The 21,506-nt window shown below is 40.0% G+C and overlaps 1 protein-coding gene across 1 annotated transcript in view; it reads left to right on the top strand.

Annotated features, from left to right (window-relative positions):
• Positions 1–17,694: 17,694 nt before the first annotated feature.
• The window catches only part of LOC149776300 (dynein axonemal heavy chain 8-like), a 565,538-nt gene continuing 561,726 nt past the window's right edge, over positions 17,695–21,506 (top strand). Inside the window, exon 1 of the mRNA XM_089942774.1 lies at positions 17,695–17,788. The gene's annotated coding sequence lies outside the window, so the exon portion shown is untranslated. The remainder of the gene's footprint in view (positions 17,789–21,506) is intronic.

Raw genomic sequence — 21,506 nt, 5'->3', positions numbered from 1 at the left:
GGGGTTCATTTTTTTTTATTTAAAAACAAGATGTTTTATAGGAATAATGAATATCGAAGACATCAATAATATATTAGCTGAGATTTCAAAATTAAAAAATCAAGGAATTGAATTATCTGATGGTCTCGACAGCGAAAAAATATTATCCGATTATGAAATTATTAACGAGCAATCAAAACGGGGACGTTTTACCCTGGCCCGCGAGTACTTTTTTATAAAACGATTACAACATACGATCAATGAAAACTTGTACCACAATGACGCAAATGCATTCATTGGACTATTCACTGCCGTTGAAATAATACGAAAAAAACTTGGACGTGTTTATGAACGACGCCGGGAGATTTCTAGCAAGATCAAAAACATTAGAAGGATTATAGACGAAAACTCCGGCGGGGAATTAGAAATTGCTTCGCAATTGCAATAATGGTAGGCGAATCACTTACTACTCGGCTAGCCAGAGAGCGGCTAGCGGCGCTTAAAAGGTTTATACCGTTACGAGACAGGGTCCGAGAGCAACTTCAAACGCGGCAGCAACTACAAACCGATTTTACTGTTGGAAGCGAACAACTCTTTGCCCCGGTAACTAAAGCGACCAAAGATGTTACGGCGGCAACTGTACCCGTTCTCGATGCGCTTGAAAAGATAGCGGCTCAGACCGAACAAACAAAAAGGTCTTTAGAAACACTAGCGGCTGCTACAACACGGAGGCCACCACCACTCGCTATAACCGAACCACAGGAACCTTATGTTACAATGGCCGACGAGGAAGAACTAGGTGCTACCGCAAGAGAACCAGAAGAAGAAATACCGGAAGAAGAAATACTGGAAGAAGAAATACCAGAAGAAGAAAAAAAGAGGAATATACCCCGTAATGTACTCAAGAAGAGCACAATAGATCAAATTAGAGTCTTCAGCGGGGGGGGGGGGGAAGAATTAATTAATTTTGCTGCCAACAATTTTGCTAAGAGCATACGAGATAAGAAGCATATCAATAGCGGTTACGAGAAAAATATAAAGTCGTTAAAGGATTGGACAAAAATAGTGTATTTGGCGAATAAACACGAGAATGTATTATTACGCGGTGATAATGATTATATAATATTCCACAATAAAGTAAAAAGTAGAATACCAAAAAAAGGAAAAGGATACTCTGTTGGTAAAGAATCCTACGGCGTTACCTGTCCTGGTAGTGTTCTCAGTGATATATCACGGCTAGAGGTACTAATCGGAGGAAAACGAGCCGGAAATAACTCTCCGGAAATAATCAATGAGGCCGCTGATATTTGCAAGCGGTTATTTACGGGCGGTATCATGGACGTTAGTGCGTATCGAACGCTCATAGACGAACTCGTGGATGATTAAAACAATTATCGTTTTGTTAATTCTGACCGTTTTTGGTCGTTTTTGGTCGTTTTTTGACCGTTTTTGGTCGTTTTTTGACCGTTTTCGGTCGTTTTTTGACAATTTTTGACCGTTTTTGGTCGTTTTTTGACCGTTTTTCGAGGGCAAAAACCCCAGGAAATCATTTAGAGAAAATCGATGTTTTTGCTGAAAAATCGAAAAAAAAACGACTATAGGCAACAAAAAACGACCAAAAATGACTAGAAATCAGGAAAAAACCGGAAAAAACCGGATTTTTATCGAGGGCAAAAACCCCAGGAAATTTTGATAAAATTTATTCCGGTTTTCCACACGGCGGTGGGGGGGGGGGGTGATGATCACAATCACTAATTGGAAAACCGGTGTTTTTATAATAAAGATGATTATACACTACAACCACGATAAACCAGTACTCGTCTACGTGGTAAACTCGCGATTGCCTGTTTACCGCGCGTACTATGGAGATGGTCTCGGTAGCACCATTGCGGGGTTATTTACAAGAATGGCTCCAAAAGTAGCGCCGTTAGCCAAACAATTAGGAATGAAGGCTATTGATGTTATTCGTGATAAGGGTATTAGTGCTATTGGAGACGTTGCCGGAAAGGCGCTTTCAGCCGCGCGGGACAAACTAATGTCGTTGGTGAGAAGAAAAAAGCAAAAACCACCGGTGATGCCATCAACGACAGTGATGCCTGCAAATGTCAGTAAAGTAATAAATAACGCCGTGGAAGAAAAACTAGAGTCGTTGGCGGCTCAGTCATCCACCAACGCGCCCATGAACGCAATAGCGGGGGAGTGGTCTTAAACAGAATTCAAAGAATTTACGACGAAAAAATCGCAATTGAAAACATCAACATGATAAATAATAAAATGTTTGCGCGAACCGCTGATCCCGCGTTTGATATGGATGCCCCAGTGCGCAGGGATGATTCTGTCCGTGATTATCAATATTATTCTTATTATGCAGCGCAACCTGACCTACGATCGCGAATTGAACTTCAAGTCCAAGATACCAGTAGATACTTTCTGCCATGTGAATCGTTTATCGAAATTGAGGGAGAACTCGTGACAAATGCTGCCGATAATGCACCATACGCAGATGACGATCGTGTTCGAGTTGGTTTCGTCAACAACGGTATCATGGCGTTATTTGAGAGTGCCAGATATCTTATTGACGGGCGAGAAATTGAATCAATAGAACGCGAGGTTGATGTTGCAACAACGATAATTGGGTTAGCGAGATACTCGGATGATTATACAAGATCGGCGGGCCCATCTATGATGTTTGCGAAGGACACCACTAATAACGCTGACCATTTTCAGTACGTTAACGTGCTAATAAAAGAAAATACCACAGTTGACCAGGTTGAAGCAACCAATCCAGATCTCAGAGCAAAACCAGGCGCTGATTTCACTGTTATAAAAAGTCTTAACGATAACTACAATATGGGATTCGCAGTACGAATATTGATGCTAAAAAGACCACGCCGTCAGTTTTCATGCGCGATTCCACTCCATCACATATTTGGATTCTGCAGAAATGTCAGGAGGGTTATCTATGGGGCCAAGCATACAATCGCGCTGACGCGAAGGGGCGATGATAACAATGCAATATGGCATGCTGCTGGCGTCGCTGCCGGTAAAGTCGTTTTAACTAAAATGGCATTGTGGATGCCGGTGCTGACTCCATCAGTTACCACGGAAGCACGATTGTTAGCATTTATGGAACAGGGAGGGAAATCGTTGTTGAGTTGGCTAGCGGTAACAACTGATGCTAAAGAGGATAACGTTGCCGATACGTTTACATGGCACTTGGCGTCAAAACAGGGTGTTTCAGCCCCGCGTCATATATTCATAGCGCTACAGAATAGGGAACGATTGGGCAGTCAAGAACGCAGCCATATGATATTTGATCAATTAGGAGTCAGGGATGTTTCGCTGAGAATAAACGGACAACAGGAACCATCCGAGGATATACAGCTTAATTACGACGACAACCATGTCGCACGTGTGTACCATCGATTGCTGTCATATATGGGTCGTGATCAAAACGTCGACACTGGTTTGCAAATATCACAACTTGATTTTAAAAAGGTGTATCCGATTTATTATTTTTCGTTGGAACATCTTGATTTAACGAGACAATCCGTCGTTGATATACACTTCCGAGCTCGTATAGCCCCGGGTGGTGTTAATTACAGAGCGGTTGCTGTCATTCTCAGCGATAAATCAATGCTGCTAGAAGGCGTTGGTGGACGAATGAGAATCGTTGATGCGCCAGTGGAAAACATGTAATTGAAAGCACAAACACGTTTACAATAAAATGTCGTATAGTGTCGTCAGTGTAGAGTTGACTGATGGTCAAGTCAAGAAATTACGATCAAAGTCGGCTAAGCAATGCGGGACCACAATAACGCTGAAGCCGTCGCAGATGGCGGGTGGTAATCATAAGATATCGTTGACGACGCGTCAAATAAAACATTTCAATAATGCGATGAAGAATAAAAAGGGTGTTCAGATAGATTTCTCGGCCGCAGCGATTAAAAACATGGAAAAGACCGGTGGGATATTTCCGCTGTTAGCTGCGATTCCAGCGTTGATTGCCGCGGCCGCACCAGCAGTGGCTAAGGCGGCGGCGTTAGGAGCCGTTGGTACCGCGGCGGGGATGGCACTGAAGAAGGCAACCGGGAAAGGCTATAAAAAAAAACGATCCGTGGCCGGAAAGGGTCTAAGACTACCGGGAACTCTGTATTCATGGTACTCGGGAAAGGGTCTAAGACTACCGGGAACCGTTTATTAACTCAAGAGTCTATGACTCCAATGTCTAATTTTGATTTAATAGACGCCGCAAACGCGCTAGCGATAAAAAACTTCAGAGGTGTTTTTATGAGGGATCAATTACCGGCGGCACCAAGGAATATTGAAACCGGCATAATTAACCTCGATGGGTCCTCCGGAGCGGGAACTCATTGGGTTGCGTACGCGATTGATCCGCGTGCGATCGTCTATTTTGATTCATACGGGTTAGCCCCGCCGAACGAGTTCATGCGGTATATCCGGACGTGTTCAGCCCGGGTTTTTTATTCCACGCTGCCAACACAGCAGTTAAGCGACCCGCCGATATGCGGCCGTGAGGTATTGAACGTACTCGCGGCGATTTCATCATCGCGAAAACCACCTCATGTGGTTGTAAACGAATACACTAGTGGGGTCGTAGAGGCCCGGCGGGTTAATTAGAAACGCCGTTTTTTTTTACAATAACGATGATTGATATTTGGGGATGACCGGTTTCGGCGCTGAAAAAGCCCACGGAAACGCCCGCCACCGATGACATAAAAAAACTAATCGAGGATGAAATCGCTGATACGTTGAATTTAACCAGTGTTGACCCAGGTGAAATAGTTGTATTTCAAGACCGCCAGGGTAAATTGAAATCCAGTAATGTGTCGCTGGATGACGTTTTAATACGACAGCGTGATGCCGCCGAGGACGCTATCGCGTTGTATACCGGCGACGGACGACTCAAACCGGGTGAACATCTATCGACGATAACATTAATCCGAGACGGTTTTACAAGGTTGGATAAATCGGTGACCGAACTTGACGCGCAGGTGAAAAAATCTATCACCGATATACAGCTCACTACCGCTAGTTTTTTCGGGACCCCGACGGTAACCGAACCGAATCTTGCGGGGATAAAAACTACTATTTCGGAGTTTACAACGCTGTCGGGCCAATTTTACACGTTACGAAAAAATGTTAACAGGATCGATAACAACTTTGATAAATTCTTTGGTAAAAAAAATACCAAGCTGGATGAGATTACAACAACTATGAATGATATCACTGCGTATGGACAGGAAATAAAAACAGTCAAAGATGATGTTGCAGCAAACAAGAGGAATATAGACGCGAATGGACAGGAAATAAAAACAGTCAAAGATGATGTTGCAACGAACAAGAGGAATATAGACGCGCATACAGGGGAAATAGAAACAGTCAAAACTGATGTTGCAGCGAACAAAAGGAATATAGACGCGCATACAGGGGAAATAGAAACAGTCAAAACTGATGTTGCAGCGAACAAAAGGAATATAGACGCGCATACAGGGGAAATAGGAACGATCAAAACTGATGTTGCAGCGAACAAGAGGAATATAGACGCGTATGGAGGGGAAATAGGAACGATCAAAACTGATATTGTAGGGAACAAAAAAAGTATAGACGTGCATGAACAGAGAATAGGAACGATCAAAACTGATATTGTGGCGAACAAGAATAATATAGACGCGCATGGATGGAGAATAGAAACAATAAAAACTGATGTTGCAGCGAACAAAAGGAATATAGACGCGCATACAGGGGAAATAGAAACAGTCAAAACTGATGTTGCAGCGAACAAAAGGAATATAGACGCGCATACAGGGGAAATAGAAACAGTCAAAACTGATGTTGCAGCGAACAAAAGGAATATAGACGCGCATACAGGGGAAATAGGAACGATCATTACTAAGGTTGCAGCGAACAAAAGGAATATAGACGCGCATACACAGGAAATAGATACAGTCATTACTAAGGTTGCAGCGAACAAAAAAGATGTGGACGCGCATATACAGGAAATAGATATACTCGTTACTAGGGTTGCAGCGAACAAAAAAAGTATAGACGGGCATACACAGGAAATAGGAACAATCAGAACTGATGTTGAAGCGATTAAAGACGGACTACCGAGAGTAGCAGAGCAATTCGAAAAAATAAAAATCCCTCATGAGAACATCATCAACACAGTATACACAATTCGGCATGGATCATTCGATTGGACTCCTACACAGAATACAGTAAATATCACCGCAACTGTTAAGGGCATTTATCGATTGACATTGATTTCGGCGATGCAGTTTAGTATATCATCGTCGAGTTCATCTGGGTTTAACAATACAGTGTCAACAATCATTGACAAGGATACAATTGAACGGTTTATAATTAAGGCCGTTGATAGCAGTCTATTTAGGACAAACATCACATGGTATGTGGAATTTGTAGCGAATCTAATTAATTAAAAACACTAGCTCTTTTAAAATAAAAATGACCACCAGGGTAATTGAATCAGAGGTATCACCGACGTCACATCAATATCGATTCGATACCGCAAAAAAATTCTCCGCGAATTTGAAAACGCTTTCCGAACAATACCGCGCAAAAATAAAAAAATACCGCAGAAAAATAACCACCATCGACGCGGTCGTGTACTCGGTGTCGGGTATAGTAGCCGGTACCGGTGTTATTTTATCCACGGTAACCACGATAGCCCCGATCGTTGTTCCAATCGCTATCTCCGCGATGACAACAATTGCTGGAGTCGCCAACGCAATCACTAAAAAGATATCATCGTGTTTTCAGAAAAAACTCGACGAGTATACAGTAAAACATCAAATAGTATCCGACGCGTACTCGAAATTATCCGGGTTGATCTCGTTATCGATTGATAATTTGTTCATATCCGATGTTGAATTCTCCACGATGGTCCAGTTGTATAGCTCCGCGATGTCAAAAATCGAGGATTTTCAACTGGAAGCCGGAACCACCTGGTTGTTGAAATTAGACACTAAAAACAACGAATAATAATAATGTCGCTGAACCCCGAAGGGTCTCAATTACTTCAGCGGATCGCGGAGAATACCACTCCGGTACAAACAAATATGATATCGATAACGTCAACGAAGCCAGAATTCAATGTGAACTTCCCGTCGCCGGTTCCAGTGAAGGAAATAGCGCTGGCAAAATTGCGAGTATATCACAGTTGGCCTAATATCCGAGCGGACGCATTTAACGGACAACAACCTAATAACTCGCTGGTTTTTGCGTGGACAAATAAGCCCGATGGAACCCCGACTGGAATAAGGTTACAATACCAACTGGGTCATACCAAATAGAACAAATCAATGGAGAATTTCAACGCAGGATAAAATCGATCACAGGAAAGGAATCAAAAATCGCTATTACGGTTCATGAACCGACGTTATCGTCGACGATTGAAATAAGCACACCGGGGTATATGGTTGATATTTATAACAGTTCAATAAGAACCATACTAGGATGGCCTAAGAATCCACCCGCGGACGCCCCCCCCCCCATCAACTATCCTCAGATACGATAACGGAGATGGTGGTAGGCATATTGCTCCATACAACGTAAATATTGCATCGGTGATAGCAATCAATCTGGTGTGTGATGTTATCGAAGGGAGTTACCAGGTGGATACCAAGCAATCAAATCAAGCTCAACAGGGGTATATCCTTTATTCATTTTCACCAACAGCCCCTCCGGGATTTTTAATCGTTGAGAGTCCGATTAATCCGGTCTATATGCGATGCCATAATCGGCTTTTAACGAGAATTAATTTCAGACTTACCGATCAGTCAAATAACCTAACTGATTTACAAGAGGAGGAGTTAGTGATCACTCTGTTTGTAAGATCATAGCAGCAGGGGGGGGGGGGCGATGACATCGACGTGGTCGTCGATGTGCTTACCGGACGCTGACGACGCTGGAATCGGCGCGCAGAACGTGTTAATTAAACCAAATGACGTTCCGGACAATTGTCGATTTGGCCCCTCGACGATGACAACGACGACGACGTCGTTTTTTTTTTTACCAGGCGCTGACGACACCGGATCCGCTGAGTGCAGAAAGTACTAATTAAGCCAAATGACGTTTGGACAAAATGTCGGATTCGCCCCCCCTGCTGCTTATACATGTGCTCGTAAGGTATGCAAGTAATATAGGGCAAGTAAAAGCCCGAAAGATAACCAACCAATCGGTCCTGGACCTGGTGGATTTTGAAAAGAATTTTAGTTACATGTCTGCAGATGAAGTCCAAAGCTCCTTCTGGAATTCAAATGTTGTTACGTTGCATCCACTGGTGGTCTACTTTTGAAATAATAGTGGCATAAATCACAGAAATTTTATGATTTTGTTAGATACATTGGGGCGCAACATACAAACAATTTCATCAATAAACAATACAATTAAATCAAAGCTTGAGAAGATTCCTTATTGGGCCTATAGTCGAAGTTCACAATAACGAAATAAAGCAGCTACTTAACTAATATCAATTCATCAGGAGACATTTGAAGCATCTGCAGAGTGGAACTGTTTTGATAGTGGACCCGGAAAGGGGCCTTGAGACGGTGTCCGAGGTCCGCTAAAAGGATGACCTATTTTAGTATTAAGCAGAGTAAGACAGTAATTCAAGGTGTGACAGACGTTTATACTCGAGATCAAAAGTATCATACCAGCGCATCATACATTTTTTTTTTCATCACACGATCGTACTGTCAATAACACACTCGTTTATGTACAGATACAAGACAAAAACTTTACACTGTCATTAAGACACTCGTTCATATACAGATCCATGGCAAGAACTTGACAATGTCAATAAGATACTCGTTTATAAACAGATACACGACAAGAACTTGACACTGTCAATAGGACACTCCTCCTTATACAGAACCACGACAAATATTCCAGTAAAGGGCACATTGTAGATACGTAACGTGACAGTTGAATCAAAAAGCGTCACAAGAACAAGAATAACATCTTGTAAACCACTGTTTGTTATTGTTTGTGTGCGTTTAGTATGTTGGTGTTACGGATTCAGTACGGTGATATCCAATGTCCATATACATGTTGCTCTGTGGTACGCAAGGTGAGTGAGTAGCATGTGAGTTGCCTGCATTGCACGTGCCTAACATGCAACCGTCGATTACATTAACAAGTTCCCGGTTTCACTGTTCACTCCTCCAACGATTCTCAAGGAGTCAACTTCAACATTTCTGAGTGCAGTATGATATTCAAATGGCATCAAAGAAAATAACTATTGTATATCAGAATACTACACCTGGCAGGTCTTCTTCTTATGCTTCTTCTTCGCCTGGTGATTCATTTAAGCATCATCACGTCTGATTAAAATTAAAGAACCCACGGAGACGTAACTTTGTTATCTCACCCATATACCCGCCAGAAGGTATTACAATCTTGTCAGTGTTAAAATTACATGAATGGAAACAGCCACAAAGACTACACTGTGAGCAGGATAATGAAGGAAGAGCTTCAATTAAATGGAAGCTGAACATGTTCTGAAAATGACAGAGTGGAAAACCGTTGTTAATGAGAACTCGTGGCACATTAGGCAGTTGGTTGAGGTTGACACCACGTAGTGATTGTCTTGTATCCTTTCTGCGACGATGTGAACTTAAAGGAACAAATTGACCCTCTTGTTAATGGCTAACTCCAATAGATGAAATCAGGATAGAGTTTACATATATAATGTAACGTCGTGCTCTTAATAAGAGGTGTGGTAAATTGGGTTTGGCTGGAGTTATCTAGAGGATAAACTTCCTTGATATTATAGCTCGGCGGGAGTGAAAGAAGAATATAATTTCAACAGAGAACTGAGCGAGAATACTGGGATAAATAAAGCAATACGAGCCCCCTTTGACAAGAAAATAACAAATTTAATCAGAACAAGTTAATAATGGCAATTCCAATTCAAGTCACATTATATCAATGGAATTTAACAGGTGTGTCCAGTTTGGATTTATTTCATCATCATAACGAGAGGTGAAAAGAGCGCAATGTCCATGATTGATGTGCATCACCTTCCTTCCCTTTGACCGTATATCAAAGTCTCCTAGTTCATCCTTTCTAAGCCATATGCTTTGCCCCTTCATGGACTCCCTGGTCCTTTTATTCTGACCTCGTCCTTCTTTTCCTCGGTCTTCTGTCTTCAGACTGTTTCGTCTCTCTCCCAGAAAGCTGTTCCTTAAAGGACAAAATTACCCCACTCTTTAAAACGTAAATAAAATTCACCCACATTATTCATAGCATGTTTTCTCCACACACTGCGTAAATTCTGACTTAGCACGGTAGGACATTGACCTCGCTTTCAGCAGCAGGTTTTAAATTACCACGTGAGCGTCTATCGAATATTACTTGTATTATTTTACATACGCTACTACATGTTCGATTACTATTGCATGAAATTCACAAATTGTAACTCATAGCAATCCTTAACCTATAAGATTATTCAAACATTACAAAATTAGATATAATTAGGTAAGTATCGTTCACTCACGATATTTGTATCGTCCTAACAAACAAAGGAAGTTATTTCATATAACCCTATGAAATCATACGCATACAAACATTTGGATAGCATGCAATCAATTATACCAATGAACTAATAACTGTATAATTAAAAGTTAAATTGCATAACAATTCTAGCATCAACAATTTCCATGAAATTGAATAAAATAAATTGCACAACAACTCTGGCTTCAACACTTTCCATGATATTGATTAAAATAAATTACATAAGAACTCTAGCATCAACACATTTCCATGAACTGAATAAACGATACATAATATGGAAACATAGTCATAGCAAACATATTTGCATAAAACCAACAATCAAATAATAGGATATTACGTGAAACCTGAAAATGCGTACCATATTGCTGTTCTCTTTCAGAACTTGTGCGTCCTAGCACTAAAACCCGTCTTTCTTTTTACAAGACGGCCACCTGGTCCCTTTCTTGTTTAACGAGGAAAGCACTATTCTCTTTAGGCTTTCCACGGAGTCAAAACTTTCCTCCTTTAGGACATTTCAGACTAAAGAATTTCGACTAAGGTCGTCACTTTAAAGTCTGATTGCTCTAAAGTGTATGCCCTAATTTATTATGCACAATCGTAGGCGGCAGTCCCTAATGTTTCCAAAGAAATAATTCCTTTCATCAGGTTTAGACAGAGCGGAATCTGTGAATGATAGTGCGTAACAATTTCCCATTGAAGAACAAACGATAAGTGGACATGGGTTTCCATCCATGCGGTTAGGGTTGGTAGATCAGATGTTTACTTTCTAAGGCCCGTGTTAAGTTACCCCGGTCAATTTCACTGAGTTCGAATTCTGCCCCTTTGAAGTTTACACTGACATGGGGGAGATAGACTAAGAAAGGACGAAGTGACCCGTCACAAAAACTTTTCTGGCTTAAATGCGATACAATTTTAATGCTCAATGCATTCAACATTAAAGTTCACTGCAATTAAAAATTCGACACTTCACATAGGCCTCTCTTTAAGAGTAAAATAGGGATTTTTCTTTCCGAATTTTGAAGCTGTATTTCCATTTATTGTTTACGTGCCCTGAAGTGACCCATTCACCCCAGAATTAATTAGTTTACTCAGACAATCTGCTCCTACACTGGCGCTTCCCTTAATGTAACGTAATTGAACTTGATATTGCTGGAGAAATAATGACCATCTCATTAAACTTCCATTTGTTAATTTAGCTTGGGCCAAATAAGCAAGTGGTTGGTGGTCAGTTTCGAGAATAAATTTTCTCCCATACAGATAGCGCTGAAATTTAGAGATCCCAAAGATAATCGCAAGGCATTCCCTTTTGGTAACAGAATAATTACGCTCTGCTGCTGACAACTTCTTGCTACCATAAGCAACCGGAAATAAGTTCCCATCATATTCCTGCAGTAAAACTGCACCAAGACCCTTGTCAGAAGCGTCGGTACGTAAGACAGTTCTTTGTCACGTCCGGTCGTCTCACTGCTGTGTTTGACGTCAACCTATCCTTCAACGTCTGAAATGCTCCCACAAGCATCTGTTCAAATAGCCTTCATCGGAGCATTCTTCCTTGTCAAGTCAGTCAACGGACTAGCAATAGCGCTGAAGTTTGCAACATACTTAACGATAATAACATGCAAGTCCTAAAAAGGATCGCACTTCTGTCTTCATAGTCGGACGTGCGGCGTTCCGAAGTTGGTCGACTTTAGCACTGTCTGGTGTTAATGTATCTTCACTGAGTGTGTGTCCTAGATAAGTCAGTCTCCGAAATCCTATTCTACATTTAGACAGTCGAGCAGTGAGCTCTGTCTGTCTAAGTCGTTCCAGAACTTTACTCTGTAAGACCACGTGTTGTTCCCAAGTAGGTGTTGCTAATAACAAATCGTCCATGAAATTTCAAACTCCGGTCCCTCTTAAAGGTTCTAGCAGTTTCCTCATCATTCGGGGGAAAATGCTGGGTGCATTCTGGACCCCGAACGGCATGACTACCCATTGGTATGTCCCATCTGGTGTTGCAAAGGCAAGTTTTGGACGGTCTTCACTGCGAACTGGAATTTGCCAATATCCCCTGGACAAATCTGTTTTAGATAAATATTTGGCGTTGGTTACTCCGGCAAATATGGACTCAGGATCCGGTAACATTTCGACCTGAAATTCTGTGATCATGTTTAATTTCGGATAGTCGACACAAAATCGGTGATTACCAACTTTCTTCAGGACCAAAACAACCGGTGAACTATATGCAGATTCGGCTGGTTCAATGACCTCTAAGTCAAGTATAGTTTTAATTTCGTCCCGTTTCTAACTTCGCATGAGGTGTTTCATTCAGCAGCTTGAAACTGAACTCTTCGAAATTCGTCATGCCTGGTCTTTCTGTCAAGACACTTGAGTAATCGTGGAGTATCTCCTCCACCTTTTCACGTTGTTCTGATGTTAACGTTACGTCAAGGACAACGTCGACGTTGGTTTCAACCCTCGCCAAATAACAACTAGAAAGTACTTCTGCCACTCCTCCGTTGTCGTCGGGTTCTTCAGTCACAGCTGTAGCAAACACGAACTCAGTGGGTGTCTCCCTTTTTAGATAATGTTTAAGAAGGTTGACGTGGTACAACTTCACTTTATCTCCTGTCCACCCTTCTTTTCCGTTACAAGGGACGGTCCCGTCCAGGATACTTGGAGTTTTTTGTGCTCTAATGGTAGTAACAACACCACCTTGTCAGCCACTTCAAACTTTCGTTCCTTCGCCTTCTTGTTGTAGTACTTGGCCTAAACGTTTCCATGAGTCACAGAGATTCTTCTGGGCCAAGTTTCAAATTTCCTCCCGTTGGTACGTGAGAAAGCCTGCCAGTAGCTTCTCGTGGGTCGGTGGTTCTTCCCTGGGTTTTCCAGGGTTCTTCCTCCACCAATTATACTGGCCGCCATGTATAGCCTATCTTGTGCTGAAAATGGCGTTAAACCCTACAACAACAACAACAACAAATTTCCTCCAGTTTGTTACGGAAATCAACAACATACTGATACGTTGTTCGTACTTCCTCAGATGTTCGTCCTTTCACATATAGCGAATCAAGGTCGATCTAGACAACTGGGAGAGAATTTTTCGTCCTATTAGAAAATTGGACTTCCATTGTCTCATCTGTATAATCTGCAGATTTGACAAAGTTGCTATCCACCAAGGCTGGATAACTACATCCGGTGTCATACAACACGGTAGCCTTCTCTCCGTTTACCGTAGCTGTTGCTGTATTAGACCATTCTACTGGTTTACATCTTCTACCAGTACCTGATGTCACTGCATTTATCGTAGGACGATATTTCCTGCAGTCTTTGAGAATATGGCCAGGTTTGTTGCAGCCGTAGCATACCACTTCAGCTTCCTTAGTAAGGGTATCCTTATCTACCCATTGGGTCCTTCCTGGGCCACGGAACTGATCACGACTGGGATTATCAGCCCCTGGCTTCCCACCATTTTGACCATTCCGCTCATGAGGTGTCAAACCGTTAGCTCTTCTAAGGTCAATGGCGCTGGGTCGATCCCTGCCACCCCAGATAGTTGGACGGGGGTGTGCACTCTCATATCGCTCCGCCATCACACTGGTGTCTTCTAAGGTAGCGAAATCACGCTCCGCTAAGAATACGATCAGGTCTTTCCGATACGTACTGAGGACATGTTCTTTCAAGATCTCCTCCCGTATACCTTCATAAGTGAGCGCGGTGCCTGTCATTTTAATCCATTTATCGAAAAGCACTCGTACGCGAATATGAAGTTGCGCGTATGTCTCTGTTGTTCGCTTAGACGACTCTCGGCAAAGTTTACGAAAACTGTCAGCCGAGAGCTCGTAGAGCCTTATCAGCGTTTTCTTGAGAGCGTCGTAATCATCTACTTCAGTCGGTGCCATATTATGATAGACATCCTTGGCAGCTCCTTGCAAAATTGCAGAGATGTTAATGGCCCACTGGTCTTTGGGTATATGATGGATTAAAGCTAACTTTTCAAACTGAGTTAAAAAGTTATTGATGATTTCGTCTCTGTCGTTAAACGTCGACATTTTATCTGGACGATGCGTCTATCCTCGTGTCTTTTGCTTGTGGGTCCGAAATGTTCATTCAGTTCTTCACCCCTGCTAGATCCCGCTTCGAAGTAGTCTCTCCATGGCTAACGTATGCTCTCTCTCCATGGCTCTTTTTCGGCCTGCAATCTGGTTAACTCGATTCTTTCTCTCTCCTAGGCTTGTCTGATTCTTTCCTTTTTTACCACCTGTTGTTCTTTGTATTCTCTGGGACTCCGCTCTACAAATTCCGCTGAGTCCGTTCATTACCCAGTTCGTCTCTACCAAAATATTTAAACTCTTTGACCAACTTTCTATCAGTTGCCATTCTAGTATACACGACTGTGTCATCAACCAATTGACTTATCTTAAGTATCTACTGACTCTTACTACCTTACAATAAACAGCTTCCTTAAGAATACTTACCCGTGTTCTAATCCAATAAACACTTAACATACAGACTTACTTAAATTACTCTAATGCAACCTAACAGCATTTGGCAGTACCAAATTCTGAATTTCTCTCTAAATTCAGTTTGCTCGCACCAACAATGTGCAATTACTCCCTCGGGCATTCCTTAATTTTCGCTTCTCGCAAGAGTAACTAAAGGCAATATTTCTTTCTTAATTACTTTAATTCAGACAATGACCACGCTATCACAGCAGTTCAGGTACGGAATCTTAATTTCTTACAGTGTTATAACATACATTAAAAAAAATATCAAACAATAGCATGCACTAGCTACAGAATGAATATATACTGACTCGATTCACTCTCGTAATTCCTTGCTTGAACAATAACCAAATTTATCACTGCTATGGTACTCTAATTTCTATTCAATATCCTACTCAGCCTCTGTCACTCACACCGTTCAAAATAACAGACCCGACATTTTAACGTCGCCCTCTTAGTAAGAGGGGTGGTTAATTGGGTTTGGCTGGAGTTATCTAGAGGATGACCTCCCTCGATATTATAGACCGGCGGGAGTGAAAGAAGAATATAATTTCAACAGAGAACTGAGCGAGAATACTGGGAGAAATAAAGCAATACGAGCCCCCTTTGACAAGAAAATAACAATTTTAATCAGAACAAATTAATAACAGCAATTCCAATTCACGTTAGATTATATCAGTAGAATTTAACAAGTGTGTCCAGTTTGGATTTATTTCAACATCATAACGAGAGGTGAGAAGAGCGCACTTTCACGATTGATGTGCATCACCTTCCTTCCCTTTGACCGTATATCAACGTCTCCTAGTTTATCCTTCCTGAGCTCTATGCTTTGCCCCTTCATGGACTTCCTGGTCCTTTTCTTTAGATCTCAGACTTCTGTCTTCAGACTGTTTCGTCTCTCTCCCAGAAAGCTGTTCCTTAAAGGACAAAATTACCTCATAATTCTGTATACCCTACTCTTTAAGACGTATATAAAATTCACCCACGTTATTCAGACCATATCTATCCACGTGTTATAGTATAGTAAAACACCAGATTAGTTTCTGGATTTTCCTTTCAACTTAGGGGCCGTCCATTTAGTACGTACGCGTGGAGGGGACGGGGTTTAGTCCAAATGCATACGCTTGCGTGGGGTCGGAGGTGTCTACTGATAATGTACGTACGCATAGAAACGGGAGGGGGTAGGTGAAATCTCGATAATAATTTGTATAATACGTAACCAGTGCGACTGGGTTCAGTCGGCGTTTGAATTTTAGTGGACACTCGACAAACATTTTACATTTACGCAGCTTATTTCTTTGATTCAGCCAGACATTCAACGTCGGTTTTATCAAACATGTTAATATTATTAATCCTTGATCGTTTCTGCGTGGATTAAATATAAGCCGTTTTTCAGACTTGGGGGGTGGGATGGTCCGCTAAGCATACGTACACGGGGGGGGGGGGGGGTGATTAAAAGTACGCATGTGTACAGGGAGGGGTCAAGCTTTGCCAGATTTTTTCGTACGTACTAAATGGATGGCCCCTTACTATTTATGCATCGACTTACCCGTTACCCAGCACGAAATTTACGCAAAAGGTATTCGTACGATTACGTGTACTTGATATGTAAAAGGTGTTCGAACGGTTGTATAACAGTCATAAAATATTTAGATTATTCGATAAGGCAGATGTTTAATTTGTATAACCGACGTTTATTTTGTCCCTTGTCAGAAAATCACACGTTTAGTACTTTTCTTCCGTAAAATTCAGGGCCGGATCGGAGTGGTGGGAGGGGTTGCAGGAAACCCACAGGTTACAAGAAAAAAGACAAAAAAAAAAGAGACAAGCTAAAACAAAACAACCACCCACCCTCGAACAAAAACGTGTACACAAACTTAGTCGCTTGAAAATTTGACGATCGTTTAATTCTTCCAAACGTTTATTGGGTATTATGCACACTTTTTTGAAAATAAACATATGCTTTTGCTCTGGTGATCTTTTGAGGAAAGTCAGTGCCTTTGTGGAATTTTGGAATCTTCCTCCCCGAGAACGTGACCTAACCGGGCCCTGAATTAACAGATTCATTTTCGCTCCTTTGCACAATTTTTGTTAGTTGTTATAGCTAAAACTGGTAGTGTTACACAATGTCGTCTCACAAGCGTTCAATACCAATATAGTTTAGAATCTGGATGGAAGGATGGGTGGGTCTAAAACCCGTAGCAATGTTAATACAAAGTTGGACCCCCATCCCCGCCCCATTCAATTCATTTGATGATTCGACACAAGATCATTCACAGTATTTATTGCGAAATTTTGTACGCGCGAATAGTCTTTGTAAAATTCAGTACACGGCCACAGTACCAATAGCCACGCTATTAACTAACTTCAATTAAATACACAAGAATCTTGTCTTGTTGTGGTGGAATCCAGAATAAAGTTATATATTTTTGAAGAGAAAGGGCGATAACCTCGGAACGAAAGAGGTATCGTCTGCATACTTTTTGCCATAGCGTAGAGAGACAAAATAGTTCAAGACTGCAAGATAGTGTTTAAAAATCTTGCGCAATCATTCAATAATTTAAGAGCATTTTTAGTTAAATTGTATAAGGTAGAATGTTACCATATGATGGTTAGACTGAAAGCATAACAAAGACTTACGAAATTAGCGGATTGATACGCTAATGAACGTGTTACGAGAAAGGAGCGCTGTTGGCTGCAGTTGTAAAATTTTGGGTAGACCTAATCGTTGCAGATATATACGGAAAATATTGTAATATTTAGAGGTATATCATAATAATATAGCTTTCAAACATATATAATGTTAGTACTTAAGATATATTCACCCTGGCAAGACGCCATTCAACATTTTGTTATTATTTCCAATCTAGCGAACTGTTGGCCGCAACTTATTTTCCGTGGCGATTGTACTTTCAATGAAATATGTAGGGTTTATTATGTTTGGAAATATGTGTATTATATATAATCTTAATAAATAGTCTGATGTACTTAACATCTTGAGTTTGTATCACACATTTGTAATAGGTATTTAGATTTTATATTAGTTTGGGTCATAGAAGTAGATTGTTGATATTGTGGCAGAGTTGGGGCGGGTGCTGTGTACAAAATAAAAGAAATTTTATATAACGTCGGTGATTTGAGTAAAACACATAAACACTAACCTTGTACGAGCTATGTTACCGATATAACAATCGTATTTCGTGAGTCAACAGACAGTACATACCGACATAATCGCATTTCGTGAGTCAGCAGACAGTACATATTTATAGTGTAACGGTACACATTTAGCGTACAGTATCCTCGAACCTGCCATGGATCGTGCATTTAACATGAATTATAACGTTTATAGTATAATCTTGCGTGAAACTATTAAAATCGCCCAATAAAGTGTTAAATTCTTAATTTATTGATGGTTTCAAAATGTTAAAAGAGTCAAAAAAAATTCTTTGTCAGCTACAGTTTAACCAAGGATGTCAAAATTGGTGCTATATGTACGTCTTTGGTTAGTCCCCAGAAACAAATGCCAAGTGACGTAACATTGGAATACAACAGTTAGACCAGTGTATATAAATCAGTAATTTATGATGTCCCTGTATTATTAATATGTGCATGTGTAATATATTTAATTTCTTTCAAATATAAGCAGCAATAAAACATAAGTAACGATGAAAAAAATATCAAGATAAAATGTGATTCATGTTTGGATATTTTTTCTTTCAGCCTTTCAACAAAATTATCATATTTATACATGTAGTAATTTTTAACAGATGATTTTCATGTTATTTTATGACAAAGATGTTTTCTCATTGTATTAAAATATTTTAATGGAAAACTTAATTCTGTATAGTTTACAATTAATTTCATTATTCGTAACATTAAATAACAAGTGCATATTATAGCAGCCTAAGTTTTTCATTACCTTTGCCATCATAAAATTTCTGACTTGGTTTCCCCGCTCATAAAAAGGTAAAGAAAACCAACATGTGAACAGTGGCCCTGACTTGAACAGCTAACACTCACCCAGGCCATAAGCTTGTGGCAAATATTGCATTAGTAAAACTGGACATTTCCAATGTGTTTTATTTCATTGGGATCATAGCATTTATTTAACTTCAGTTTGGTCAAATATTTCTTAATCATCACTTACTCTTACTGTTAGTGAAAAGGTATTGACCCAGATGGTGACATCATGATCTTGAAACATGGGGCATGAATTAAGGACAGGCACAAAGTTGGGATGGTTGATGATACCAATGGGAACAGCCTATTAAAAGACAGTACAAATTATATAAGAGACAGTACAACAGTATATTAAAAGACAATACAACAGTAGATAAAAGACAGTACAACATTAAATTAAACTACAACATGGTAGTAGACAACAGATGTGCAATTTTTTTTATGTATGGACATGCATAACCCATCATAGAGAGGTGAACACTTATTGTTTAAATACAGAAAAGTGACTATTTTATGGTCTAAAAACATGCACAATGTCAGTGATCACAGCTGATTAAAAGACAAGACAATAGTATATTGCATGAAGCTAAAGGTGTTTGGGAAGACCAGTGTGCTAAAGGTTTAAATAGAAGAAGGGGCTTACTTAAAATAGGCATGGTAGCTGGATTTAAGTCTATAGCAAAGAAGGTTACCATGTATCTCAAGTAGCATTGACAGCTAAATAGATATACATAATGCCAGTGTACAGTGCAGCCCACATCATGTTTGAATAAGTCTATTGAATTCTTTTAAATCAGAAATTGTTCTTAGTTCATTGCGTGGGCTGTTTCAGACTATCACAGTGTTAAATTTGAAAGAGAGCTTACCATTCCTAGTAGTCATTACTCATGGTACTATTACCAGAGTTTGTTTTCTTAGATTGTATTTGCAGATTTTGAAAGTGTCCAGATTACTCTGGTAATTAGTTGGTTTTTATTGTGAAGTACCTTGTATACTCCAGCTGCCATATATCTTAATCTACTAGTATGAAGAGTAGGAAGGTTTGCTTTTCTTAGCAGAGGATCATATGAGCTAGTAAAATCATCAAACACTAGTTTAGTGCCCTGTGCTACATTGTTTCCCCATTTTGTCTGAATTATGTTTTCAGCAAAAATGCCAAATAATGGGGAAGTAGTTGAAATTTGACCTTATAAAGCACCTGCAGATGAGTGGCTTAGAATTAGTGGACAAATAGTCGTTGAGACATTGCGAGGCGTTTAATTTTCTTGCTCTGAGAAATCGTAGTGGTTTCTAAAATTCAGTTGCGAATCATTATTACAAGGAGTTTCAGAGTCCTCACATGGTATTTCATGGTTTTCAATTGTGATATTGCTTACTTTTCATGTGCTTTTGCAAAGAAAAATAGCTTGTAATTTCTGAGGGTTTGCTTGCATACCATTTGCTGCAAACCATTTGGTCAGTATCTTGTTCTAATTTTGTAGAACAGATAGTACATTATTTTGATCTTTATGAAAGTAAGATATGGCATTCTCATCAGCATAATTCTGCACTGTTGTTTCATTTTTGTAGTAGAATATGTCATTATAAAGATATTAAGTATCAGAGGTCCTAATGTATTGAGCCTTGTTGTACACCTTTGCGGGTTATATCCCAGTTACTATATGAGGATACCAGTTTAACAAGTTTTCGGTTATGCAGATAGTTTTCAGTTTGATTAAGTTGAGATATAAAAATTGTAGACTTTTCTTTTTTTGGATGATGAAGATTGTCATGGCTCTGAATAGGTACTTTAGTACTGCACCAACATTGGAGCCATTGTCATCCAGTCTTCCACCAGTTTCAGTAGAGTTTCTTTGACATCCATGCCCTTTTCTTAAGGCAGATAGAAACCTATGAAAAATGTTATCGACATGCAGTTTTATCTGATTACATAGAAGCTTTTCAAATTTTTTACCTTGAGCATAACTGGAAAGGACTTTGCATGGGAACCATTATCTCATCTATTGTTTGTTCAGCTCAGCATAATATAAATTTAGCCTAAATTATTATTAATCTGTTGCTTAAAGGTGTTATTTTATTGCAATATGTGGCACATTTAGTCAGCTTCAGATTATTGTTCTTTTAAATTCGAATGGATATTGACTACAAGTCAGCAAACTAGAATATTGAACATTGTTATAAACAAGATTACATTTTTAATTGATAAGAAGCATGAAAGCAGAAAGAGACAAATCAGCGATCATGTTAATATTATAGGGTTAAATTTAGTTATTTCAGGTGCTGTGGTATTTATATACGTTTTAGAAGAGCAGATATATTTGTGCATACATTTTCTAAATTCTCTCCATAAATATAATAATAGTACATCTATGACAGAGTTACTGTTAACTCAGGCTGAGGTTTAGGGTCAATACAATGTTAGGATTCAAATGCTATGGTGTCAAGCTCCAGTGCTGAGAAATTGAAACAAAGGAGTCAGTAGGACAGTTGGATGACATGTTTGTAAAGCTAATTAAAATCAAT

The sequence above is a fragment of the Sinohyriopsis cumingii genome, chromosome 18 (genome assembly GCF_028554795.1).
Source record: "Sinohyriopsis cumingii isolate HCF-2022 chromosome 18, ASM2855479v2, whole genome shotgun sequence".
NCBI lineage: Eukaryota > Metazoa > Mollusca > Bivalvia > Unionida > Unionidae > Sinohyriopsis > Sinohyriopsis cumingii.
The sequence above is the reverse complement of the archived record's forward strand: the minus strand, read 5'-3'. Positions and strand labels throughout refer to the sequence as shown.